The 26,995-nt window shown below is 40.1% G+C and overlaps 1 protein-coding gene across 3 annotated transcripts in view; it reads right to left on the bottom strand.

Annotated features, from left to right (window-relative positions):
• The window catches only part of LOC126427316 (ankyrin repeat, PH and SEC7 domain containing protein secG-like), a 115,380-nt gene extending 91,813 nt beyond the window's left edge, over window positions 1-23,567 (bottom strand). For 2 of the 3 annotated variants that reach the window (XM_050089624.1, XM_050089626.1), the window contains exon 1: window positions 23,423-23,523. The gene's annotated coding sequence lies outside the window, so the exon portion shown is untranslated. Of the gene's footprint in view, window positions 1-23,422 lie in introns of all 3 variants that reach the window. The other variant, XM_050089625.1, reaches the window with a different exon arrangement.
• Between the last annotated feature and the right edge of the window lie 3,428 nt (window positions 23,568-26,995).

The following is a 26,995-nucleotide window of genomic DNA, read 5'->3' as shown; positions in this document are numbered from 1 at the left end:
AGTTCAGAAAAACACACGGAAGAAATCAGTTCATTATCGGAGAAAGTAGACGAACTTTCGGATCAGTTTACTAACTTCTCTACTAAGGTAGATGATGATCTGAATGACAAAAAACCGGTAGCCTTCACTAACACAGAAGAGTATGAACAAATTAAGAAATTTAAACAAAATCAGAATCAAATCAATACACAGTATAAATGAGAAATCTGGGAAGTACAAGATCAGTTGACACAGGTAGTACAAGAATTATATGTTTCTGAGGAGGGACTTAGAAATACGGAAAAGCCACAAAATAATAGCACAGGTCATTTCGGAAATTATGAAAGTAATTGGCAAGGTGCACCAAAATTTGAGATGGAACCGCCGACACTACGTAACAATGACCGATATGGGACTCACCGTCTTAATGATTTTGACTATAAGCTGTTCATTACTACACGTAAATTCAAAACATATAAGAATGACATTCATCTAGCGTGGCGTCATCAATTCTCTCATTGTTTTCCTCCCAACTGGTTATTAGAGCACAGATTGGAATTTATGTGTGGCTATTTGGAAAATGAACCTGCTGTAAGAATGCGTTTGGTAATTCATGATTGTCACACTGAAGGAGAATTTTGTCATGCCTTTCTCTCAGCATATAGTTCTCAAGCTACTCAAGACCAGGTAGAACATATCATCATAATGATGAAACACTTTGAACAATCTGAATTCTCCAGTCTTGTCAAATATTTTGAAGACAAACCCATACAGCCCCTCAGAACTCATCCGCATTTGCTTAATCAAATCGCCTGAACATTTAAGACATATTATTTTGGCAGGACGTTGCAAAGACGATATCGAGGCTTTTCAGTGACTCTTACAAAGGAAACTGACACTGACAATCGTGGGATGCAAAACCAGAAAACAGCAATTACAGGTCACATCCGTCACAATTCCGTGACGACGGCAATATTAACTGGACAGGACAAGGCTATTCTTACATCGCAGATCGTGTCCAAAACAGACACCATCCATATGACAACCGTTGGCTGAATAATAATAATTACAGGGAAAGATCACCTATCTGTGGTAATGACTATGACTGACACATAGAAACAGACAATATGGGAACAAAAATAATTCTTATCAAGGGAGACAGAATAACTTCAGACGCAACAGCCCACCGCACCGTTACAAATGAGGGAGAAATTCTCCACCACGTGACAGACAATAAAGAAATTAAAGAAATTACCTACATGATGACAAACGATATTGTCTGAACAACAGAACATAATTTAACCAGAATTGGCGTCATTCAAACAGGGCACGGCCCTCTCGAAAAGCTGAAATTGTAGAGGTTAGATCTCCAGATTCCAATAGCGACCTACGGCAACAAAGAGACGGTAGACAATGACTCACACCGCTGGCAGCCACAAAACGTACTTATGGAGCCTACCATGTAGCTGCCGTGGGTATTAATTACGTAAAAATGGAGAACTTTAGGAACTTCTTACTCCAGGAAAACGACGTAAAACATAACAACATTGCATATCCCGTAATTCACATTGTAGTAAATGACGTAAAATTTATAGCAGTGCTTGACTCTGGCAGTCCAATTTCAGTAATTGGTGAAACAGCTTTTAGCAAATGCAGCAAATCGAACGATTGCCCCACACTTCCTTTATGTAAGATTAAATTACAAGGTGCAATTTTTGGAAAAGGTTTAGATGAACGCCAACAAACCAACTTAGAATTCTTTTGTCGCAGCCACAGATTCACTATGCACTTTCTTATCGTTCCGTTATTGGCTACAGAAATTATATTCTGAGTAGACTTTTTGAATAAATACGAAGCAATCGTAAACCTTCACGATGCTGAAATAAGTTTAAAGAAAGAAGGTAAGTCAATAGCTTTGAAATTCGAAGACTGGCTCTCAAACCATGATGAGGATATTAAGCAGCTTTACCTCTTGTTAGACAACAGTTCGACACTTCCGACGGAACTTGACACTAACAATCACTCTGCAAGTGTTGACAGGGATGATATGGACGACGTATTCGATATTAATGACTTAATTTAGAAAAAATTCAAACAATTGAGAAATGTAGTGACACTGATAGGCAGGACCTTCTTGACATTTCACAAGCACATTCCACAGTTTTTACTCACAAAACAGGAACCATCAAAGAATTTCAATACCAGTTTTGTGTTCGTGAGCATACTAAATTTTGTATTAGACCACACGTAATTCCAGCACATTATAGGGACCGTGTTTGAACAGAAATACAATCTATGCTTGACGAGGGCATTATTGAGCCTGCAGTAAGCTCATACAACAATCCATTACATGTTGTTGAGAAGAAAAATGGATCTATCAGGCTTGTCTTAGATTAGAGACAAATCAATACTATCATCATTCCTGAAGCCGACAGGCCACATACGTTGGAAGAAATTCTTCAAAATTTTAATGGTGTAAAAGTGTTGTCCTCTATTCATCTCAGATCCAGCTTTTATCAGATCGAACTTCATCCAGAATGTAGAAAATACACAGATTTACTTTGTTTCGGCGTTTGTTATCAACTTCGGAATATTCCTTTTGGTTTGAACATTTCTTCGTCAGCATTTATTCGTGGGATAAATTCTATATTACCTGAGTTCTTAAAACGTCACATCACCTTGTATGTGGACGATATTGTAACAGCAGAAGCTTCATGGAAACAACATAATAGCATCCTCAACAGTGTAACACGTATTTTTTCAGAATATGTAATTACGGTTAACTTGGAAAAGTCTGAATTCAGTAGGACAAAGGTGAAGTTTTTGGGACGCATTATTTTTCTGAAGGCATTCAGCTGGATCCTGAAGGGTTAGAAGCAATCAGAGCCATTCCAGGTCCATCCATAAAAAAACAAGTCCATAGTTTCCTAAATCTCTTCAACTTTTACCGTCGTTTTGTGAATATGCAAATTCTAGTAACACCAAAACTTTGTTCTGTCACCGGAAAAAATACTATTTGGAATTGGAACGAACAGGCACAATTCTTTGTAAGAAGCGCTACTTAATGCGCTCATTCAAACCTGTTACAAGATTTCGGCCTTAGCACAGATTCTTCTTAAGTCAGTCTTGGTGCCCACTTGTTTTAAAAAGTCATAGAAAATGACACCACTGTTCAGAAAACCATTGCTTTTGCTAGTCACGTTCTAACAAAATCGGAATTAGGAGCTTTAGCTTTCGTTTGGGCATTCAAGAAATTCTTTTTCTTTCTTTCCGGTAAACACGTAAAAATATACAGTGATCATCATGCATTACAATTTCTTATGTCTTCAAAATTAGATCTTGACAGGTTAAAACATTGGGCATTGTTTCTGCAAGAATTACACTTGACAATAGTCTACATTCCCGGCAAGGAGGACATTTTTGCGGACGCACTATCATATCAGTATTCTTTACATTCAAAATGTCCCCTTTGAAAACTTAATCATCATATCTTTAAAGGAAATAGCTCATGAACAAGATAAAGATTCGATTTGGAAAGACTTCAAAAGTAAATGGCATGAAAATACACACACACAGATTCAGTATTATTATCTGGTAACAAACAACACACTCTTCAAACGTTGCACTGTTGATGACTAGATATACGTACTTTGCATTCCTGACGATTTTGTCAATCAGGTCATTTGGTTCATTCATTTCAGGTACGCACATTTTTGTTCACGATAATGTTATCAAATTCTTTGGAGGACTTGTTATGTTAACAATATGGAAACAAGAATTCGAAGAGTCTTGTGTATTTATAAACTTCGTCAAAAAGCTAAACCATCTACGATCTCACATTGTGCTCCGTTGTTTCCTATCATTCCTTCCAAATTAAAAGAATTTGCTGCTGTTGATCTCCTGGGACCCCTTGTCAGAACATCGAATGGATTTAAGTGCGTTTAGTCGCTGTTGAACTTCAAAATTTATATCTTTCCCACCGTTACGTAAAGCCACTGTACGGTCTGTATCCAATGCCTTTGATAAAAATTTCTCACGTGAAGTTGGACACGTTGCTAAAGTCATAACGGATAACGGGCGGCAATACATATCTGCGGTTTGGTAACGCATGCTTCGGAATCGTAAAATCAAATCTATTTTCATCCCATTGTACTCACCTTATTGTAACCCTTCTGAACGGATTATGAAAGAAATCAATAAGCTTTGCAGACTTTATTGTCACAAAAAGCATCAATATTGGGACAGATGTTTACACTTATTTCAAAACGTGCTGAATGAAATGCCTCATGACTCCTCTGCTTTACCACCTGTTCTTGTACTGAAGAATGAAGAACCACCAAACAGCATCAGAAAGGTTGTACCTTTTCCGAATACACGTAAACTTCGACACAAAGACATAATTGATTTGGCTATTAAAAATATAAATTCTGCTGCAGACAAAAGGAGAAAACTAAATGGTAAAGCAAATGGAAAGAAACTCTATATTGGTCAGAAAGTTCTCATTAGAGCTCATTCGTTGTCACATAAGAAGAAACACTTGAGCCACAAACTCTTTCTCATTTATAATGGACCTTACAGGATCCGATATATAACACATGATTATTGCATTGAAGTTGAATCTCTGTGTACTAGGAAAGGTAAAGGACTACATCACATTTGACGAGTAAAACCGTTTACTGAGAGATAATTTGCTTTCTGAATTAATCGTTGCTATAAGATTTCTACTTCATGTTACTAGTATACTTTGTCACACTTAGAAAGTCTTAACATGTAACAATATTTTGAAGTCAGTTATCCAGTCAAGAACCTAGGGAACTTATTTAGACAGTAATTACAAATGCATTTCTGTAGTAAACACTTGACACAATGTTATTGTGTGTACACTCTTGCTTGTTCGTTGCACAATTATGTAACGACTATAAGGCTTACATAATTAGAACATATACTGCTAATGACATTTTATTGCAACATTTTGGTTTCCTTCAATAGACATTCGGGATTTAAAGTACTTTCTGAGATATAACAGATGGTACAGTTGTTAGTTTATTTGACAGCTACACAACTACATGATGTCGCTATTAATGAGTAATACAATTTACTTTATTGCTTCTGCGCCATATCCGTTTTATATCAGCACAGTTTTATTACATTCTTCTGGAAAGTAAAATATGTTTTAGTAGTAACTTTTGTGGTATAGCTACAAGGAGACAGCCTTTTCTGTAGCACAACAATACGTTACAGTACAGTACTTTCTTGGTCATGGTAATGTACGTAATAACTACGACATGATACGCATTTCACGTGTTTTTATAACGAGGTAAGTAAATTGACTTTTGCAGAAATTTTTTTATGGACGACGACAACTAAGACACTTGGGACATTTTTTACCGTTAAGTAATGACAGAAATTATCTTACAGCAAGGCGCACAGCTGAGAGCTATAGGACATGCATTTGAGTGATTAATTTTTGTACTTAAATCATTTTTTAACGATTCTCGAATTACAAAGATACAAAGAAGATTTTTGGTGACAAATTTCATTCCATTCCTGTAATCTGTAACACCAGAGGTTATAATTAAACTAACCCTCATGGGGTAAAAGTTTACTGTGTGTACTAAGTGTGTGGCAAACGCTTGGAATCCTAGCTAATATGGCATTTGCTTACTCGGTTTTACACATCAGTACCACATTTCTCTAACACCGAATTACACAGCTATCTGATCATTTAACTGAGAGAGACAGACATTCTTCTGACTACATGAGCGACTCATGTTTATGTAATTACACAGTTAGATAACTTCACACTTATGAAATTGGATTTTGCCTACATTTTTGTGACCTGTTCGTATTTACTTTAGAAACCACTGTGATACTATGACAGTATTTTTTAGAGATTTTGAAATTACTGAAGAAAGCTACAACGTTTTTGAGATTTGACTGAGGTGTTATGATCTTATTATTTCGACAACAATGTGAATTGTGATGTTGAGGGGTGGTTGTGGTCGTTATGAAGGGTGCATGACTGTGACTACCACTATTTTGACTAAAATGTTAGGACACTGTTATATTTATGGCATTTTGTTTCTACTTTGTAACGTAAATTTTGAACCTGTGAAATTTTTTATATGAGACTGCCACTGTAGTGGAAACCAATGTTGCAAGTTTTTCAGTAAAGAAAGTTAGTGACCTTGACGTAATGCGCAGTGTGACAGTCACCCAGAAAAGAAAAACCATTAGTCTGTGCCTTTCAGAGGCACAGGTGTAGGAAAAAGAGGCCACTACCCTCGTTAGTGACATTTCTTTGTAGAAACCACCGCAAATACGACACTCTCATACTCAAAAACATACGATTACAGTTTGGAGCTCATACTTTCTGATGTTTACTAAAATGCGTAATGAAATGATGAGAAATATTTTACATCTATATGCCTGATTATGACTACTGTCTTTCTGGTTGAGCGGTTTTTTACTGCCTTACGAAATGCCATATGTCTATGTCTATCTGTATGCTTTGCCTTGTATACATTTGCTCATTTTGTTTAATAACTGGTTTCCATCTGCGCTGCAGCATTGGTTAAAATAGAATTTAATAGATGTACTAATGTAAACACCTTTTGTCTGCAGATCTATCAAATAATAGTTTTATGATCTACATTCTTTTAAAGGAGCACTAGGAAACGAAAGAAGCATAAGAAGGAGAAGTGATTGATAACAGGAACTGTATACATAATTTCCTTTTCAAGGACTTGGTAATTTTTTTTGTAGTATATGCTTTTGTGGTACATCACTTTAGTGTCATGATGTCAGACAGGTATTAACAAGTAAATAGACATTCCGTTACCTGCATTGCTATCTTTACTGTAATATTTTTTCTGCTTGAGCTTTGTCATGTTTAGGTATAGTTTATTGCTTTTGCTGCTGCTGTTTGTCAGGCATTGGCCTACTTAATTTTATTTTGTACTACTCTTATAAGCCAGTTTCACCATTGATTTATTTTTCTTGTTTGCTGCATATTGCCTTGTATTAGTTGTAATTTTGGATTTGCTTTGCTAATTTAGATATACTGCTGCTTTCTTTGCCAATTTCCATTTTTTTGTCATTTCTGTTAGTATTAATGTTCGTGCTGCTGCATTGCCTCGTCCCTTAGTTTTTGTATATGAGCTCAGTAGACTTAAGTTAACTTAGGAGGGGGGATACTATATAAGAAAATGAGTATGAAGAATAGGGGAAGAATGCATTGAGAAGCTATAAGAGAAAGGTTTGCCAAAAAACGGTGTTGTGCACAATGAAGAATAATTATTTTGAAAGAGGATATAAACAAAAAATGTAGAGTTTAGGGACAACAGGTTTAGGCAGGATTATCATGGAAACAAATAATGAGGTAAGATAATGAAAAATAAATGATGAGTTAAGGTAATGGTAAATACAGAAAGCATGCTTAAATAGGACCTTTTCGCGAAAAATTATTTTGAAATGAGAGGAAAGATCTACTGAATGAAGTTTTGGGTTGGACTGTAGTACCAAATGTTATACTGAAAACAAACCCTGTCCTTTCCTTTCGTGTTATTCCGCTATGTGTTTACGTGCACCCTTGTGTGTCTATGTTCTTCCTGTCTTTATGTGTTTATCTGATATGAGTAATGTTTTAGAATTGTCTGATACTAAGCTGCATTTACTATGATGAGGAGAACTGTTATCCTCAAATACTTTGGAAAAATGTTTAGATATTATTTATTCTGTTATGTTTTCCTTTAATGATCATATGTCATATTAATGTTTGAATATTCTCATTTCTCATTTATTTACTTATGTCACAATTCCCATAATACTCATGTATATGGTTATTCCTATTCTTTTGTAAAGCCTGTATTACTGTAAATGTTGTCTGTACTATTATGTTCTTTAATGATGTTTTCAGTACGTTTATAATTGTATTGTTATGCCGTAAATTGGTAATTCTATATACACCAGTTCTTCAAATTAAGTGAATAGTAGGAATTCATTTTACTGCACACATTTCTGTTGGTAATATTGTATGTATAAAATCTCGGATGCTAAATGACTGTCTTAGTGTTTGGAGATGTGGTGATAATTCACCAAGAGACTGGTTATTTACATTGCTGGTTCTAAGGACATTCCAAAAAGTTTGTGAATGCACAAGTAGTGGTTCATGGATTTGCTATATTATCCGCAAGACTCTTTGATGGTGATTGTGCACCCGCACTGTCACAACAGATGGTTGCTGGCCATCTCTACAAGGACTACAATGGGTATGTACCTTTGATGGCCCACCAATACCATTATCTCCACCAGGACTAAAGTGGGTCTGCATCGATAGTGGCCCTCTATTACCATTATGTCTACAGGAAATACTGTGGGTCTGCTCTGATCACCTACCTACCAAAATTCTGCAAAACTTCGACTGTGGGTTTGCTCTGTTGTGGCCCATTACCTGTCTGCATGTCAAGAGTTAGCACTGTCTTTCTGTTGGAAGGAAAACACAACTTCTTCAAGACTGCATGGAAATCCACTACTTCCGTGTGCACTTTCTTTTACTGCTCAGGCTGGGGCATAAAACTATTATTCTTACTGTAATGAAGGATCAGGACTGCCTTTGTGTACTGTGAGGACAATATTTGCTTTAGACCAACATTGTATGAATAAATGCGTGCATTTGATATCTTTGTTATTGTAATTATGAAAAATTTTATCAAATCAGTACTGTCCACTGCCGAAAACAATTTGTAAAATTTTTTGTGGGGCGCCTGTGGGCTATGTAAGTAGGCTGTTAAGGTTTTTATGTGGGTAACGCCACGTAGCGCTCTGTATGAAAATCACTGACTGCGCTGTGTGCAGTACGTGGCTGGTTAGTCTCATGGTTGGAATATTCGCTTGTGTAGCGCTGGGCAGTTAGATGAGAACAGCCCGTAGCTTTGGGCTGCTGGAAGTGAGCCGCCAACAGTGGTGGATGTGGGGAGAGAGATGGCGGAATTTTGAGAGGTTACTATGAGCGGACAATCTGGACATGTGTCCGTCAGAAAAAAGGAAATTTGTAAGACTGGATGTCTATTATGACTTTTGAACATTATTAAGGTAAATACATTGTTTGTTCTCTACAAAAATCTTTCATTTGCTAACCGTGCCTGTCAGTAGTTACTGCCTTCTGTAGTCAGAATCTTTTATTTAGCTGGCAGTACTGGTGCTCGCTGTATTGCTGTAGTTCTTCTGTAGATTATTGAAAGTCACATTGCGTTGCGCTAAAATGTTATCTGTCAGTTTAGTGATGATCAGAATAAGTAAAGAGAAAACTGTCTGAGTATGTAGAATTTTACTGAGCTGTTTGAAAATCAAATAACATAAGATTTGTTCCAGCGCTGTCATTCTTTACATACAAAGGGGAAATTTCAGTAGTATTCTAACTACAAACAAGAGTGATTAGAATTCCTAACTTAAACTCAAGGTCAATCTTCTGAGGGAGCTATGTGAGATACAAAAGCATACTGCATGTATTTCACCATACTGTTGAATACTGAAGCTACTGAAAGCATTAATTACAGTCAGTCGTCTGGTAATCTCTCAGCTCCTTCTTTATCTGAATGCGAGAAACACATTGCAGTTCTGGACATTGACAACGAGGCGATCAACAACAGAATCAACGAAGTCACCCAGGCGCCGTAATTTCTCGTCTTATTTTATGAGGCGCCTTTCTATATCCCGCCGGCGTTCGGAAGTGGCATGTGAAAAAGCTATGTTCGTTAGTTCCAATACGTCTGTCTGGCAGATTAACAGTCTTGTTATTTCTCAAGCCAATTCCCTTAGCTTGGCTCCAGATCACTGCTGTTGGATTCATACTGTAATGGGACAGTAACAACTATAAGAATGCTACTTTTTTTGGCGAGCTCGATGTTGTGAAAATGATTGTTCCTCATGTTTCTGCGACACTCATCACTCTCGTTCGGGTGACACTACATCTATAGTATAAAACAATGGACACAGTGCAAATAAAGAGTGTTTGTTTATTTTTATTTTACGCCTAAAAATTAAATTGTTGTGTGTTCTTAATTTAAGCAACCATTATTAACAATCTTTCATAAAACTCGATGATTAAGAATTTATATTTCTAATCAAAACAGGAATTTCGCGCAGAATATGTAATTTGATGCAAGAAGAGGAGCATTACTCATAAAAATGATGAATTTTGCAATTACTAGATGTAGGTATTTGAAATTGACCGAAACAAATGACGAAGGCGAGACTCGAACGAACGATCCATGAAATGTACCAGATTATCACTCTACCACACTAAAGATTCAAGAAGAATATAATAATTCCAATCACAAAGAAAGCAGGTGTTGACAGATGTGAAAATTACCGAACTATCAGCTTAATAAGTCACTGCTGCAAAAACTTACGCGAATTCTTTACAGAAGAATGTAAAACCTGGTGGAAGCCGACCACGGGGAAGATCAGTTTGCAGTCCATATAAATGTTGGAACACGTGAGGCAATACTGACCTTACGACTTATCTTAGAAGAAAGATTAAGGAAAGGCAAACCTACGTTTCTAACATTTCTAGACTTATAGAAAGCTTTTGACAATCTTGCCTAGAATTCTCTCCTTCAAATTCTGAAGGCGGCAGGGGTAAAATACAGGGAGCGAAAGGCTATTTACAATTTGTACAGAAACCAGACGGCAGTTATAAGAGTCGAGATACATGAAAGGAAAGCAGTGGTTGGGAAGGGAGTGAGGCAGGGTTGTAGCCTCTCCCCGATGTTATTCAATCTGTATATTGAGCAAGCAGTAAAGGAAACAAAAGAAAGATTCGCAGTAGGTACTAAAGTCCATGGAGAAGAAATAAAAACCTTGAGGTTCTCCGATGACATTGTAATTCTGTCAGAGACAGCAAAGCACTTGGAAGAGCAGTTCAATGGAATGAACAGTGTCTTGAAAGGAGGATATAAGATGAACAAAAGCCAAACTAGGATAATGTAATGTAGTCGAACTAAGTCGGGTGCCGCTGAGAGAATTAGATTAGGAAATAAGACAACTAAAGTAGTAAAGGAGTTTTGCTATTTGGGGAGCAAAATATCTGATGATGGTCGAAGTAGAGAGGACATAAAATGTAGACTGGAAATGGCAAGGAAACCATTTTTGAAGAAGAGAAATTTGTTAATATCGAGTATTGATTTAGGTGTCAGGAAGTCGTTTCTGAGAGTATTTGTATGGAGTGTAGCAATGTATGGAAGTGAAATATGGTCGATAAATAGTTTAGACAAGAAGAGAATAGAAGCTTTCAAAATGTGGTGATACAGAATAATGCTGAGGATTAGACAGGTAGATCGCATAACTAATGAGGAGGTATTGAATAGAATTGGGGAGAAGAGGAGTTTGTGACACAACTTGACTAGAAGAAGGGATCTGTTGGTAGGGCATATTCTGAGGCATCAAGGGATCACCAATATAGTTGAAATGGTTCAAAAAGGGTTCAAATGGCTCTGAGCACTAAGGGACTTATCAGTCCCCTAGAGCTACTTAAACCTAACTAACCTATGGACATCACACACATCCACGCCCAAGGCAGGATTAGAACCTGCAACCGCAGCAGTCACGCGGTTCCAGACACCAATTTAGTATTGGAGGGCAGCGTGAAGGCTAAAATTCGTAGAGGGAGACCAAGAGATGAATACAATAAGCAAATTCAGAAGGATGGAGGCTGCAGTAGGTATTGGGAGATGAAGAAGCTTGCACAGGATAGAGTAGCATGGAGAGCTGCACCAGACCAATCTTTGTACTGAAGACCACAAAAACAATATGTTTCAGTTATGACGAAGTTGTTTTAAACGAACCAAGGTAGACCATTGCTTTGGGGCGGATGTCTGGTTACCTAAGTTGCTGAATCCGAGAGAGCTTAAGAATTAGTTCCACAGCGTGCGACAGACGAGGCCTGCAATAAGCTGAGTAGGACACATATATATATATATATATATATATATATATCCACAGTCGCCAGGTAACGTAATGTTACAAACAGCCTGCCACATAATAGGGCATGAACCGTTATTTTATCAGTGATCTAGGCTGGTATGATCACAAGACCTGCAAACATATGATTTAATTCACTCTTTCGAGATTGTGAGATAGGATAGCCACTCTCATGACTGTGTCACACTTGCTAATTCCCTCTTCAATCTCAGAGAACAGTTTCTGGAATCAAGCTATGTCCATCCTCTCGAAGTTCCGAAATTCTTGTGAATCTCCAGGCCTCACTTCTTTCATTAGCAGTGAATATATTTGAATGCCTTCGTTCCTCCCTTTCAGTCATTGGCTTTTAAGCACTCTTAAGGAACGCATAAGCCCTGTCGCAGAGTCAAACCCAAAAAAATCTGGCTTTTCGTTCACACTGTCGTTCTGCACTAATCCGAAGATTGACAGTCACTACCAGAGCAACAACTCCTAAGACAAGTGCGTCCTCCATGTGTAGAATGCGGTATAAATGTAAATTTTGATATACATATACCTTTGTAACCAAGTGTCGTAATATAAAGCTAACTGTTGGGTCTGTAATTCTGAACAGTATTGACCTACATTAGAGAATAACAATGACTTAATAAATAATAATAGGAAAACAACTTCTTATTAAACAGGTACCCTGCTCGAATGGCGTTACAATATATCACACTGTTCCACTTGTGTTTCTAGCGGTAGAACGGACGACTTTTCAAGAGATAAGACAGTTCTATTTGTGTTTCGCGCGTTGCTACCATCTGTTGCGCATGTGCGACGGGTACATTCCCTCGTGGGTAGTGTAATAGGTCGACGTGAACCAGTCTGTAGTTACAGATATGCACACTCGGGGCGCTGGTGCTTAGGCATACGGTTTATGCGAATCGTGTAACTGGGACTTTACAATCCGGTCCTTACGGTGAGCATCCCAGCGTCTGTTCAGTAAGCGGGTTTTGATGTTTGTGTCGCCGAGGCACTTGTGCTGAGTTGTGATCGTTTGGCTGTGAGCTGGGCTGAATGCATTAAGGCCGTTTGCCGTACCAGTTAAATTACCACAGGCCCACTGAACTTTCATAAAGTGCGATCCGAATTAAAGTGTCAGTCGGTCGTGCGTCTCGTAATCCTATCCCGTGAGAGTTCTAATTTTTATTTTGTAAATTCCTGTCAAGTGGACAGAGAATTTGACGCCGTGTGTATTCGGATTTGTATATCTTACTTCTGAAGTTAAATGTTGTGTCTATTTCTGTTGTAAGCAGACTATGTGCCGTTTATGGTTTCTCTGTTATACTGTGTAATGGCATGTGGGATATGGCACTGAATCTGAATACCTTACTATGTCTGTTAGTTAAAGGTTGTGGTATGTATCATGATCAAACAAGGTAACAGGTTAAGGACTTGTCAAGTTCCTGCACTCGAGAAAAAGAATCTGGTGTTACACATTTGGGTACTAAATTGTTCCTTTACCGTTTACAAATGTCTACCTTTGTATTTTGGATTGCTCCGTTATTACTGTGTTGTATGTTTCAGGGCAGGGACTACTCAGGAGGACATCGTTATCAAGAGAAACAAAACTGATGCTTTACAGACCAGAGTGTGGAATGTCAGATCCCCTAATCAGGCATTTTGGTTAGAAAATTTAAAAAGGAAAATGGACAGATTAAAGTTAGATATAGTGGGAATTAGTGAAGTTCCACGGCGGGAGGAACAAGACTTCTGGTAGCTTAAATACAGGGTTATAAATACAAAATCAAATAGTGGTAGTGCAGGAGTAGGTTTAGTACTGAATAAAAAAATAGGAAGGTGGATAAGCTACTACAAACAGCATAGTGAACGCATTATTGTGGCCAAGATAGATACGAAGCTTACAGTAGTACAAGTTTATATGCCAACTAGCTCCCCAGATGACGAAGAGATTGAATAAATCTATGATGAAATAAAATAATTTATTCAGAGAGTGAAGGGAGACGAAAATTCAATAGTCATGGGGGACTGGAATTCTACAGTAGAAAAAGGAAGACAAGGAAAAGTAGTAGGTGAATAAGGAATGAGGGTAAGGAAAGAAGGAGGAAGCTGCCTCGTAGAATTTTGCTCAGAGCATAACTTAATCATAGCTAACACTTGGTTTATGAATCTTGAAAGAAGATTATATATGTGGAAGAGGCCTGGAGACACTGAAAGGTTTCAGATAGATTATGTAATGGTAAGACAGAGATTTAGGGACCAGGTTTTCAATAGTAAGGCATTTCCAGGGGCTGATATGGACTCTGATTACAATCTACTGGACTGCAGATTAAAACTGAAAAAACGGCAAAAAGGAGGGAATTTAATGAGATAGGACCTGGTTAAATTGAAAGAACCAGAGGTGGTAGAGAGTTTCAGAGTATTAGGAAACAATTTATTAGAATGAGGGAGAGAACTCTAGTAGAAGAAGAATGGGTAGCATTCAGAGACGAAACAGTGAAGACAGCAGAGGATCAAGGAGGTAAAAACACGAGGGCTAGTAGAAATCCTTGGGTGACAGAAGAGATATTGAATTTAGCTGATGAAAGGAGAAAATATAAAAATGCAGTAAATAAAGCAGGCAAAAAGAAATAAAAACGTCTCAAAAATGGGCGATATGACACTGTGTGAAGAACGTTACAGACCACTTAAAGACCTCAGTGGAAACGAGGCCCAGGGAATGGACATACCATTAGAATTACTAATAGCCTTGAGAGAGCCAGCCCTGACAAAACTCTACCTTCAGATGTGCAAGATGTATGAGACAGGCGAAATACCCTCAGACTACAAGAAAAATGTAATAATTGCAATCCCATAAAAGCAGGTGTTGACAGGTGTGAAAATTACCCAACCATCAGTATAATAAGTCAAAGCTGCTATATACTAACACGAATTCTTTACAAACGAATTAAAGTACTGGTAGAAGCCAGCCTCGGGGAAGATCAGTTTGGATTCCGTACAAATGTTGGAGCACAAGAGGTAATACTGACCCCACGACTTATCTTGCAAGATAGATTAAGGACAGGCAAACGTACGTTTCTAGCAATAGTAGACTTAGAGAAAGATTTTTACAATGTTGACTGGAATATTCTCTTTTAAATACTGAAGGCGGCAGGGGTATAATAGCGAAAAGCTATTTACAATTTGTATAGAAATCATATGGCAGTTATAAGAGTGGAGAGGCATGAAAGGGAAGCAGTGGTTGGGAAGGAAGTGAGACAGGGTTGTAGGCTATACATAATCTTATTCAATGTGTACACTGAGCAAGCAGTAAGGGAAACAAAAGAAAAATTTGGAGTAGGAATTAAAATCCATGGCGAAGATATAAAAACATTGGGTCTCGCAACTGCACTGTAATTCTGTCAGACATAGCAAAGGACGTGGAAGAGCAGTTGAACTGAATGGTCAGTATCTTGAAAGGAGGATATAATATGAACATCAACAAAAGCAAAACGAGGATAATGGATTGTAGTTGAATTAAATCAGGCGACGCTGAGGGAATTAGATTACGAAATGAGAAACTTAATGAGTTTTGCTATTTGGGGAATAAAGTAGCTGATGATTGTTGAAGTAGAGAGGATATAAAAAGCAGACCGGCAGTGGCAAGGAAAGCATTTCTGAAGAAGAGAGATTTGTTATTTTCGAGTATAGATTTAAGTGCCAGAAAGTCTTTTCTGAAGGTATTTGTATGGAGTGTAGCCATGTATGGAAGTGAAACTTGGACGATAAATAGTTTACACAAGAAGAGAAGCTTTCGGAATGTGGTGCTACAGAAGAATGCTGAAGATTAGATGGATAGATCACGTAACTAATGAGGAGGTACTGAATAGAGTTGGGGAGAAGAGGAATTTGTGGTACAACTTGACTAGAAGATGGGGTCGTTTGGTAGAACATGTTCTGAGGCATCAACAGATGTTGAATTTAGTACTGGGGGGGGGGCAGTGTGGAGGGTAAACATGTTAGAGGGAGACCAAGAGATGAATATACTAAGCAGATTCAGAGGGATGTAAGTTTCAGTAGGTACTTGAAGAAGCTTGCACAGGATGGAGTAGCATGGAGAGCTGCATCAGACCAATCTTTGTACTGAAGACTACAAAAACAACATGCTTCGGTTATGACGAAGTTGTTTTAAACGAACCAAGGTAGACCATTGCTTTGGGGCGGATGTCTGGTTACCTAAGTTGCTGAATCCGAGAGAGCTTCCACAGCTAGCTTGCCTGTGTGACAACATGTATAATTCTTGGTCCTAATTTTGATCCCTACATCAGCAAACTGTTTCGTTGTATTCTGGGCCCAAGATTAATTACTGTTGAATCTTGGCAGCTTTTAGCATCCTCATTTTATGTGTTTTGGCGAGCCTTTCACCTTTTAAGCGCATGTTTGTGTTAAATAATAAATTGAGCCATTAACTCAACAGTTTCAACTGAGTGGCTTGTCGTGATTTTTGGTACTTAATTGAAACTTGGAATTGTCTCACGGACCGACCATTATAAGGTGTAAGTGATGTCAGATTCCCTGAATATTTGTCTTGGCTAAGTTACCTGGAAAACACGATTAGTATAAGCTCTTATTGCAGCTGTTACTTGAATAGAGCATCTCCATATTGTTGATTAAGACATTTTGATTTAGTTATTTATGTAACTAGTATATCCTTTGCTATAGGTTACTGTGCTATGAATTTCTTTTGATTGCAAGACTGATATGCATTTCATTTCACTTAATGATTCCTTCATTTTTTGACAAATTATTTCATTCAGTCTGAATTTAACTAAATGCCTGTGTCGGTATAAAGTTCGAGGCAACCTCTGCTGTTGCTCTGTGAAGCATGTGTAATCATACTATATGATCTCAGACTAATAACTACATTTAAATTTTGTTATCATGTAACATGCTTAATTCTTTAATGATCGACTTCTCTAATTATTCAAGAGACCGAGTTTGTTTGATGAATTCGTATTGTGTGCTAGATTGGCTCATTTGCCCACCAGCACCTTACTCACCCAACCGAGTTCCCTGCCGCCTGAAGTATTGTACGCAAGGGATAAACCGAATGAGGTAGCACCGTCTTAAACCGACTAGCCTTGTATTCGGGAGGGTGGATGGTCCGCTCTCCATTCACCCAACCTAATTTAGATTTTCGTGGTATCCGTAAATCATCTCAGGTAAATGCTAGGTTTATTCCTACTGTAAGGCAACAGATAACTACTGAACGCAATCTTGCCGTTGTACACTTATAAGCCTGCATAAGTCTATATATGCGAATTACCTTAACTTACTTAAATTGTAAAAAGTGATATACTAATAAACTACTACTACTACTACTACTACTAATACCATTACTACAACAACAACAACAACACAAAAGTGATGAAGTATGCTTACATACCTGGTCAACACATGCATGGCAGTGTGATCATGTGTGTTCTGGACATAGTGCAAAATGCTCATGTGGACTTGTTACCTCATTCCTTCCTCAGTTTATCAACAATAAGAGGTACAGTTTGCAGTCCTTCCTTTCCTTCTTCAGATAATGGTCGACTTTTCGTAGTTGCTAAGTGGCATTCCACACAGGTATAACTGCTGTTCCCAAGAGTGTACCTGGTATCTGTGCAAAGGGTCAGTTCCATGTGGGACCGACTCGCCACTGTGCCAGTTTCTGCCATAGCGACTCTGGTTACTTCTTCAAAGTGGCAACAAACCCAGAACAGGTGCAATAGATTTATTTATATTTTAATCTGGTTCTGAGTTGATAGGAATATTATTAAGTCTGCATGTGATCATTTAATGACTGGGGCCGTACTTCCTGACAGACTTCAATGACGTGTGGAAAAAGAGATGTCTAAAAACGCAGATAGGCGAAATTAGTTCCAGACCTACTAGAGTACTTCAATTCTTTTCAAAAGTCTATGAGAATGTGGCTCGGATAGAATACTGACTCATGTGACTGACCAGAACGTCTTAACAGCGCTCACTTTGCCTTGTGCCACGAGTTCTGTATAGAGAAAACAGTACCGAACCTCAGAAAATGAATGATTACAGAGGTAAGCAAAATCAAATATTCCGCTGTAGATTTTGTGAAGTTGCCAAAGTCTTTGACTGTGTGGGCCACAAAGTTCTACAGGGCAGCTGTGGCGTTAACGGAATCCTTTCTGCACTGGTGGAGACTGACCTTCATAACAGAAATAGAAGGGTGTCGCAGGAATGAAACTGACCTCGGAATGGGAGGAAATGGCGTGCGAGGTCCCATAAAGACATCGGTAAAAGGCACACTCTTCTTGTTAATCCTCATAAAACTATATCGCCTTTCAGCGACTTAAAAGTGAGATTTCAGACAAACAATAATTACCTGTAGCCAACACAAGCAGGCATTACTGATCTTAAACTAAATTAATCGCAGTGAGTATAAAATTCGTATTGCTTTGTGAGTAAAAGAGAATATTTTAGCCTTATATGACAATTTTAAATCTGTGCAAATTGATGATAATGATCCCCCACGGTACACAAAACGGGTCAGATCGTTGTTGCAGAAGCAACGAAAAAAGCATTCCGGATTCAAAAGAACCCAAATCCCGAAGACTGGCAAAGTTCTACAGAAGTTCGAAATATAGCGCGTACTTTAATGCGAGGTGCTTTTAATAGTTTCCACAACGAAATTTTGTCTCGAAATCTGGCAGAAAACCCAAAGAGATTCTGGTCATACATAAAGCACGCCAGTGGCAAAACGCAATCAGTACCTTCCCTGCGCGATAACAATGGTGCAGTCACTGATGACAATGCCACTAAAGCACAGTTATTAAACACGGTTTTCCGAAACTCCTTCACCAAAGAAGACGAAGTATATATTCTTGAATTCCAATCAAGAACAACGGCCAAGATGAGAACATAGAAGAATATATCCTCAGAGTAAGGAAGCAGCTTAAGTCACTTAATAAAGGCAAAGCCTCCGGTCCACATTGTATATCAGTCTGGTATCTCTCAGAGTATGCTGATAAAATTGCTCCATATTTAGCAATTATATACAACCACTCGCTCACAGAAATATCCGTACCTAAAGACTGGAAGATTGCTCAAGTCACACCAATACCCAAAAAGGGAAGTAGGAGTAATCCGCTGAATTACAGGCCTTTATCAATAACGTCGATTTGCAGTAGGGTTTTAGAACATATACTGTATTCGAACGTTATGAAGTACCTCGAAGAAAACGATTTATTGACATATAGTCAGCACTGATTCAGAAAATATCGTTCTTGTGAAACACAACTAGCTCTTTATACTCATGAAGTAATAAGTGCTATCGACAGGGGATGTCAAATTGATTCCATATTTTTAGATTTCCACAAGGCTTTCGACACCGTTCCTCATAAGCGACTTCTAACCAAACTGTGTGCCTACGGAGTATCGCCACAGTTGTGCGACTGAATTCGTGATTTCCTGTCAGAAAGTTCACAGTTCGTAGTAACAGACGGAATGTCATCGAGTTAAACAGAAGTAAAATCAGGCCTTCCCCAAGGAAGTGTTATAGGCTTTCTATTGTTCCTGACCTATATTGACGACATAGGAGACAACCTGAGTAGCCGTCTTAGATTGTTTGCAAATGATGCTGTCATTTGTCGTCTTGTAACGTCATCAGATGATCAAAACGACTTGCAAAATGATTTATATATCTGTATGGTGTGAAAAGTAGCAATTGACCCTGAATAAAGAAAAGTCTGAAGTTATTCACATGAGTACTAAAAGAAATCAGCTTAATTTCGGTCATGCGATAAGTCACACAGATCTGAGGGCTGTAAATTCAACTAAATACTTAGGGATTAGAATTCCATATAACCAAAACTGGAAGGATCACATAGATAATATTGTCGGTAGAGCAAACTAAAGACTGTGATTCATTGGCAGAACACTTAGGTGCAACAGGTCTCCCAAAGAGACTGCTTACAATACGCTTGTCCGCCCTATTCTGGAGTATTTCTGTGCGGTGTGAGATCCGCATCAGGTGGGACTGATGGATGACATCGAAAAAGTACAAAGAAGGGCAGTTCGTTTTGTATTATCGCGAAATAGGGGAGGTAGTGTCACAGACATGATACGTGAACTGGAATAGCAATCATTAAAACAAAGGCGTTTTGTGTTGCGACAGCATCTTCTCAAGAAATTTCTATCACTAGTTTTCTCCTCTGATTGCGAAAACATTCTGTTGGCACCCACCTACATGGGGAGAAATAATCATCACGATAAAATAAGAGAAACCAGGGATCGCACAGAAAAATTTAGGTGCTCGTTTTACCCGCGTGCCGTTCGAGAGTGGAACGGTAGAGAGACAGCTTGAAGGAGGTTCATTGAACCCTCTGCCAGGCACTTTATTGAGAATAACAGAGGAATCACATAGATGTAGATGCAGGTGTAGAAATTTTGTTAAGACGAAAGCGAGTTAGCTGAACCAGGGATGTAGTTGTGTACAGGTGGGCCGAAGGGAAGTCTTGTTTTAATAGTAGGAAAAGTAATGATTTTACTGAAAAGTATATAGTAATAGTCGGACTGTGCATTACGTGGAAACGAATTATAGCACGCCGGCAGTGGAAGTAGTTTGAGCACGCAGAAACTAAGGAAAAGGTAAAGTAGCCAGGAAAGTAACACAGCAGCACTGTCGCATTAAAATACAAAAATGTGTGGAGAGACCACTATTCGTTTCGAAATTATCGACAGAAAAGTCAGAAGACAGAAGGAAAGTTCCAGGAACTCAAATTTGAGCTGTTTATCGACGGAAACGACATAAGATTATTAAGAAGAAGTGTGGAGACAAGGGAAGTACGAGAAGGAACCAATAGTTATTACAGAACACGGGTATACGTTAGACTAAGAGAGATTGTGTACGAAATAAAAGAGTTATTTCGTCTGAGAAATAGAGTGAACTACAGCAATGGTGCAGACTTTGATATAAAACTTGAGTGTGTACCGACTTTGTGCTTGAGCGAATGGGAAGTATAAACTAAGTATTGCACAAATTATTTAATGTCAGGACCAAAACACACGTTCTCAAAAGTGTGACATCAAATAAAGTGACGGCATCCAGCTTGAGTGACGGACTGTACATTTTGCGGCAACATGCGTTAACGAAACTGAACTTTTACAGACACCGTGTCATGTAGACGATGTTGCTGATATGATAAGAGATGCAAAACATTAAGAGGCGTCCGATGAGGGGAACGCAGGAGACATGCAAATTGGTCTCCCCATTCTATCCAGTGACTGGGATATGTAGCATCGTGTATGTCACGTACTTGCACAGATAAGGCTGCAGGCGTTCCAATTAGTCGTCGTTTCGAACATCTGCTGTTGTGCACAACGTTGCGGAGTAAACTTTTGGAATCAGCCTGAAGATAAATTGAACATTCAACTTGCCTCCACGTTGTTACTGAGTTTAGTAAAAACATTTATGAACCCAGAGCATCTGAATTTCTTCCTGCTGGAAAACAGATGTTAGGTACATTACCACTCTGTAGAAGTCTTCCAGCAACTGTCGCCTGAAAAGTCCTGGCAGATCAGAACCGTGTGCCGGACCGAGACTCGAACTCGGGACATTTGCCTTTCTCTGTAAAGTGCTCTGCCAGGAAGATTCATATTAGGCACACTCTGGTGCGGAGGGAAAATTTTATTGCGGAAGCCTCGCCTGCTTCAATTGTCATTTAGAACCGACAAGTATACATCAAAAGCAACATTCGTTCTGAAACCAGTTTCAAGACCATGCAACTCGGGACAATAATAACTACTGCTAGCAGCACCATTGCGCTGTAAGAATCAGTATTTACCAAAGGTCATAGCTGACATGATACAATACAGGAGTTCATAAAAAGAGCTGTCACGCTACAGGCAGAGGAAAATACACTCCTAGAAATTGAAATAAGAACACAGTGAATTCATTGTCCCAGGAAGGGGAAACTTTATTGACACATTCCTGGGCTCAGATACATCACATGATCACACTGACAGAACCACAGGCACATAGACACAGGCAACAGAGCATGCACAATGTCGGCACTAGTACAGTGTATATCCACCTTTCACAGCAATGCAGGCTGCTATTCTCCCATGGAGACGATCGTAGAGATGCTGGATGTAGTCCTGTGGAACGGCTTGCCATGCCATTTCCACCTGGCGCCTCAGCTGGACCAGCGTTCGTGCTGGACGTGCAGACCGCGTGAGACGACGCTTCATCCAGTCCCAAACATGCTCAATGTGGGACAGATCCGGAGATCTTGCTGGCCAGGGTAGTTGACTTACACCTTCTAGAGCACGTTGGGTGGCACTGGATACATGCGGACGTGCATTGTCCTGTTGGAACAGCAAGTTCCCTTGCCGGTCTAGGAATGGTAGAACGATGGGTTCGATGACGGTTTGGACGTACCGTGCACTATTCAGTGTCCCCTCGACGATCACCAGTGGTGTACGGCCAGTGTAGGAGATCGCTCCCCACACCATGATGCCGGGTGTTGGCCCTGTGTGCCTCGGTCGTATGCAGTCCTGATTGTGGCGCTCACCTGCACGGCGCCAAACACGCATACGACCATCATTGGCACCAAGGCAGAAGCGACTCTCATCGCTGAAGACGACACGTCTCCATTCGTCCCTCCATTCACGCCTGTCGCGACACCACTGGAGGCGGGCTGCACGATGTTGGGGCGTGAGCGGAAGACGGCCTAACGGTGTGCGGGACCGTAGCCCAGCTTCATGGAGACGGTTGCGAATGGTCCTCGCCGATACCCCAGGAGCAACAGTGTCCCTAATTTGCTGGGAAGTGGTGGTGCGGTCCCCTACGGCACTGCGTAGGATCCTACGGTCTTGGCGTGCATCCGTGCGTCGCTGCGGTCCGGTCCCAGGTCGACGGGCACGTGCACCTTCCGCCGACCACTGGCGACAACATCGATGTACTGTGGAGACCTCACGCCCCACGTGTTGAGCAATTCGGCGATACGTCCACCCGACCTCCCGCATGCCCACTATACGCCCTCGCTCAAAGTCCGTCAACTACACATACGGTTCACGTCCACGCTGTCGCGGCATGCTACCAGTGTTAAAGACTGCGATGGAGCTCCGTATGCCACGGCAAACTGGCTGACACTGACGGCGGCGGTGCACAAATGCTGCGCAGCTAGCGCCATTCGACGGCCAACACCGCGGTTCCTGGTGTGTCCGCTGTGCCGTGCGTGTGATCATTGCTTGTACAGCCCTCTCGCAGTGTCCGGAGCAAGTATGGTGGGTCTGACACACCGGTGTCAATGTGTTCTTTTTTCCATTTCCAGGAGTGTAGTTGGGAAAAGAGAAAAACGTCTCAGTCTCCCTTTAGTTTTCCCCCGTTTTCATACCCGCTGCTTTTAAGTGTGGATAACACTGAGAACAGGAGATAGCCAAATTGAGGGAAGTTACACACACAGTGTATACCTACCGTACGTTGATGGAAGGAGTACGTGGAGACTCACCAGACACGTCGGGCGCCGCGGCAGCCAGTGCAGTGGTGGTCGGCAGCGAGACTCGCCTCCTGTGCTGGACTGGGCTGCCGCCTCCCACCCACTCTGTCCGCAGTTTTCCTCGAGACTCCCTCCCACCCCCACTCCTTCCCCCGCCCCCCTCCGCACCGACAACGATAACCCTTGCATAGGTCTGACGTTCGAAGTATTTCTGCCATGTGATATTAGCGAAAGCTCTAAGAATTCTTGCTCTTACGCAAACGCAGTAAGTCAATTCATATCGCGTATTCTGTCGCCCAGTGGCCATTGTGGCACCGTAATGCAAAGTGATGCATTCGGTATTTCTAAAATGTTTCACCGCGAAATGCGGTCCCTCCTTTTAATCACTGCACGAACACCGAAACTGCAGAGACTGAGATGAGCGATCGCGGAACAGAGTGGCTGGAACCTCTCACTAGCAGAAAGACACGGGGGCCACATCAGACGCTGTTCGTTCCCAGCCTCTGCCCACTGCATTCTCACAGCGACGTACTTGCCCACCACGAGGTGTTCATTTCAGTGGCCTTCCTCTCTCCTTCTGCGAGATACGCACCCCGGACAGACAAATACTCGCCCTCAGGAGGCGCCCCGCACTCGCCGTCGGCACTACGTCCAGCCATGACAGTGGTCTCTATCCAGCGATGCGCCCTGCAATTGATGACCAGATTTGTAGAGCTACAAAATTGAGAAGATCTTTGCTGCTACATTTCGTTCGCTGTTCCAAACGCTCCTTGGCCTTCTCTATATCCTTCCTGTTGGAGCAGAAGGCGTTCGCGCCTGAAAGTGTATAAAGATGTCGATAATCTTTGAGGGGGGAAACCACATGAGGAAGCTGTTTGACATCGAATTTTCGAGATTCTTTTGGGGTGGGAAGATTTAATCAGAATTTTAAGCAATTTTTATATCAGTTAATTCATATTTCGAACAGTTTTTTTTAATTTTTTTGAATAATTTCAGCCAAAATTAACAAAGTTAGGCTGTGATGTCCGCTGAAGGTTGTGAGTATAGTTCTCCAATTGCGTGCAGTGCAGCCATTCCGATTTTCATCTGAAATCAAAAAGTTTTTGATTTTACATTAATAGCTTATTTTCTAAGAATATGAAGCTCAGTGCAGGTGAAAACAATGAATATTAAAATATTTTAAACATAGCTGCGCAACAGCAACGGTTCCACGTAATAAGACTATAAACAGCCGACCAGTTGCAATGGATAAAGAAATCTTTACCTAGGTTTCAACAGATTTAAATCTGTCTTCTTCAGAAGGCGGCAATTTTACATTAGTATGGACTGATGTATCATCGTCGTTTTTACAAATATCTGCATAGATCCATTTGTCCAAATTAAAATATAGCCTTGAAAATAGGGTTTGTCATGTAAAAGTAAATTAGTACATGGTTGTTGCAGAGCACACAAGTGCTAATGTAAAATTGCCGCCTTCTGAAGAAGACAGATTTAAATCTGTTGAAACCTAGGTAAATATTTCTTTATCCATTGCAACTGGTCGGCTGTTTATAGAATATTAAAATGTCTGCAGGCGCTGGAACAATTTACTTCGATTTTCAGGATTGTTTTTCTCTAATTAAACAAAGAAAAATACCCTTGAAACCATGATATCATCTCACACGGTGGTTCAAATATTTCATAATTTTATAAAGAATCATACTATCAAATTTCATAATGATCGGCTCCGTACTTTTTGAGTTAGATTCCACGCAAATGTCAAAAAAGTCATTTCGAGATGAACGCCTTTGAAAAATAAATTCTCGGAAACTAGAAATTCAAGAAAGTTAACAATAATGTAAAATGCTTTCCGATCAATCTGCGATTCCAGCAACAAACAGAAACCCTTACTCTTCCTCATATGCTTCGTTTTGCGCTTGCAGCTGTTCTTTCCGAGTTTTCTGACCTTCTTTCGATTCCAATCAACTTAGTGTAAAATACGATGACCCGATAAAAATGCATCTATTCCGTTACTTGAGATATGTGCGTGAAAATGTACTGATGGAAAGAGCAAACTCTCAAGTCTTACATGGTTCCCGCCAGGTAGCAATCGTGTGCGCCCACTTCAGTTCTAGTAAAGAAAACTGAGACCGTTTTGTGTTGTACGTTTTGTGCAGTGCGGGACGGTAATAATTTTTCAGCGTGACTTTCGTACTGGATATGGTGTGGATTCCTACAGCACAGAGCATTAGACGATGGAACGAACAATTGCGAGAAACAGGTTGTTTCCGTAAAGGCAAATCGCCGGGACATCTGCGAGTGTCTGACACAAACGTCGAACGCATCCGCCATAGTTTCACAAGGAGGCCGCAGAAATCCGTTCGCCGTGCAGGCCGACAGCTCAACATGCCTCCGATGTCCGTCTGGAGTGTGTTGCGTAGACGTTTACACGCGAAACCGTACTTCATTCAGCCACTGCAAGCTCTTCGTGAAGGTGACAAACAACGACGTGTGTTCTGTAATTTCGTTGTCAGCAAGATGGAGGGTGACAGTTTTCTTCCACCCTTAGTGTTAAGTGACGACGCAACATTCTATTTAAAGGAAAGGTGGACCGTAATGCTACGAGAGTATGGGGTACGGAACAACGACATGAAGTTGTACAACATGAGAGGGATTCTCCAAATTTTAATGTGTTTTGTGCAATTAGACGGTAAAAGATGTACGGTCCATTTTGCTTTGCCGAGAATGCTGTTACAGGAGGCACAAGCCTCGATATGCTTGTGAGCGTTGCTATCCCACAGTTGGAGACTGCATTCGAACGACTTCATTTACCAACAGGATTGGGCACCGCCACACTTGCAATTGGAAATGCGGGAATTTTTAACTCAAAGGATTACTGAACGATGGATCGATCGCAATGGACCAAATGGTTCACCCTTACATTATTGGCATCCAGGTCTACGGTCCTGGCTGTATGTGATTATTTCTTATGGGGGTTTATAAAAGACTGTGTTTATTTGCCTCCATTACCAACAACAATGATTGAATTGAGACATCGCATGACTGCAGCTGTGGAGGCTGTAACTCAAGACATGCTCGCTGCAGTGAGGAACAGTTTCAATACCGGATTGAAATTTGCAATTCATGTCAAGTAAAGCATATTGAACACCTACGAAAAGGTATGAAAAAGAAACTTTTTCAGTTTCCCGTTAACGAAAAAAGAATATTCATTGTACGAGGGTCACTGAGTAAGTAATGTTCCACTTTTTTTTTTTTGAAAATGCGTTAATGTACAAATACAAATGTCCTTGTTGATGCTTTACATTTTATGTTTGTTCTGTGCCCGGTGTAGTTTCGAACCGTTCTGGCAGATGCCAGAGCCGTAGTACAGCGTCAACGTGGCGTCTACATACGACTAACGTTACAAGCAGCGTGCTGTTATTGAATTCTTGTGTGCGGAAAAACGAACTGGGGTGAACATCCATAAAATTTTGCGTACAGTCTATGGCGATGATGCAGTTGACAGGAGTACAGTTGGTCGATGGGTAAAGAAAGTTACAGCCTCAGGAATT

This window comes from Schistocerca serialis, chromosome 11 (assembly GCF_023864345.2).
Source record: "Schistocerca serialis cubense isolate TAMUIC-IGC-003099 chromosome 11, iqSchSeri2.2, whole genome shotgun sequence".
NCBI lineage: Eukaryota > Metazoa > Arthropoda > Insecta > Orthoptera > Acrididae > Schistocerca > Schistocerca serialis.
Note: the sequence above shows the minus strand (reverse complement) of the source record. Positions and strands in the feature narration are given on the sequence as shown.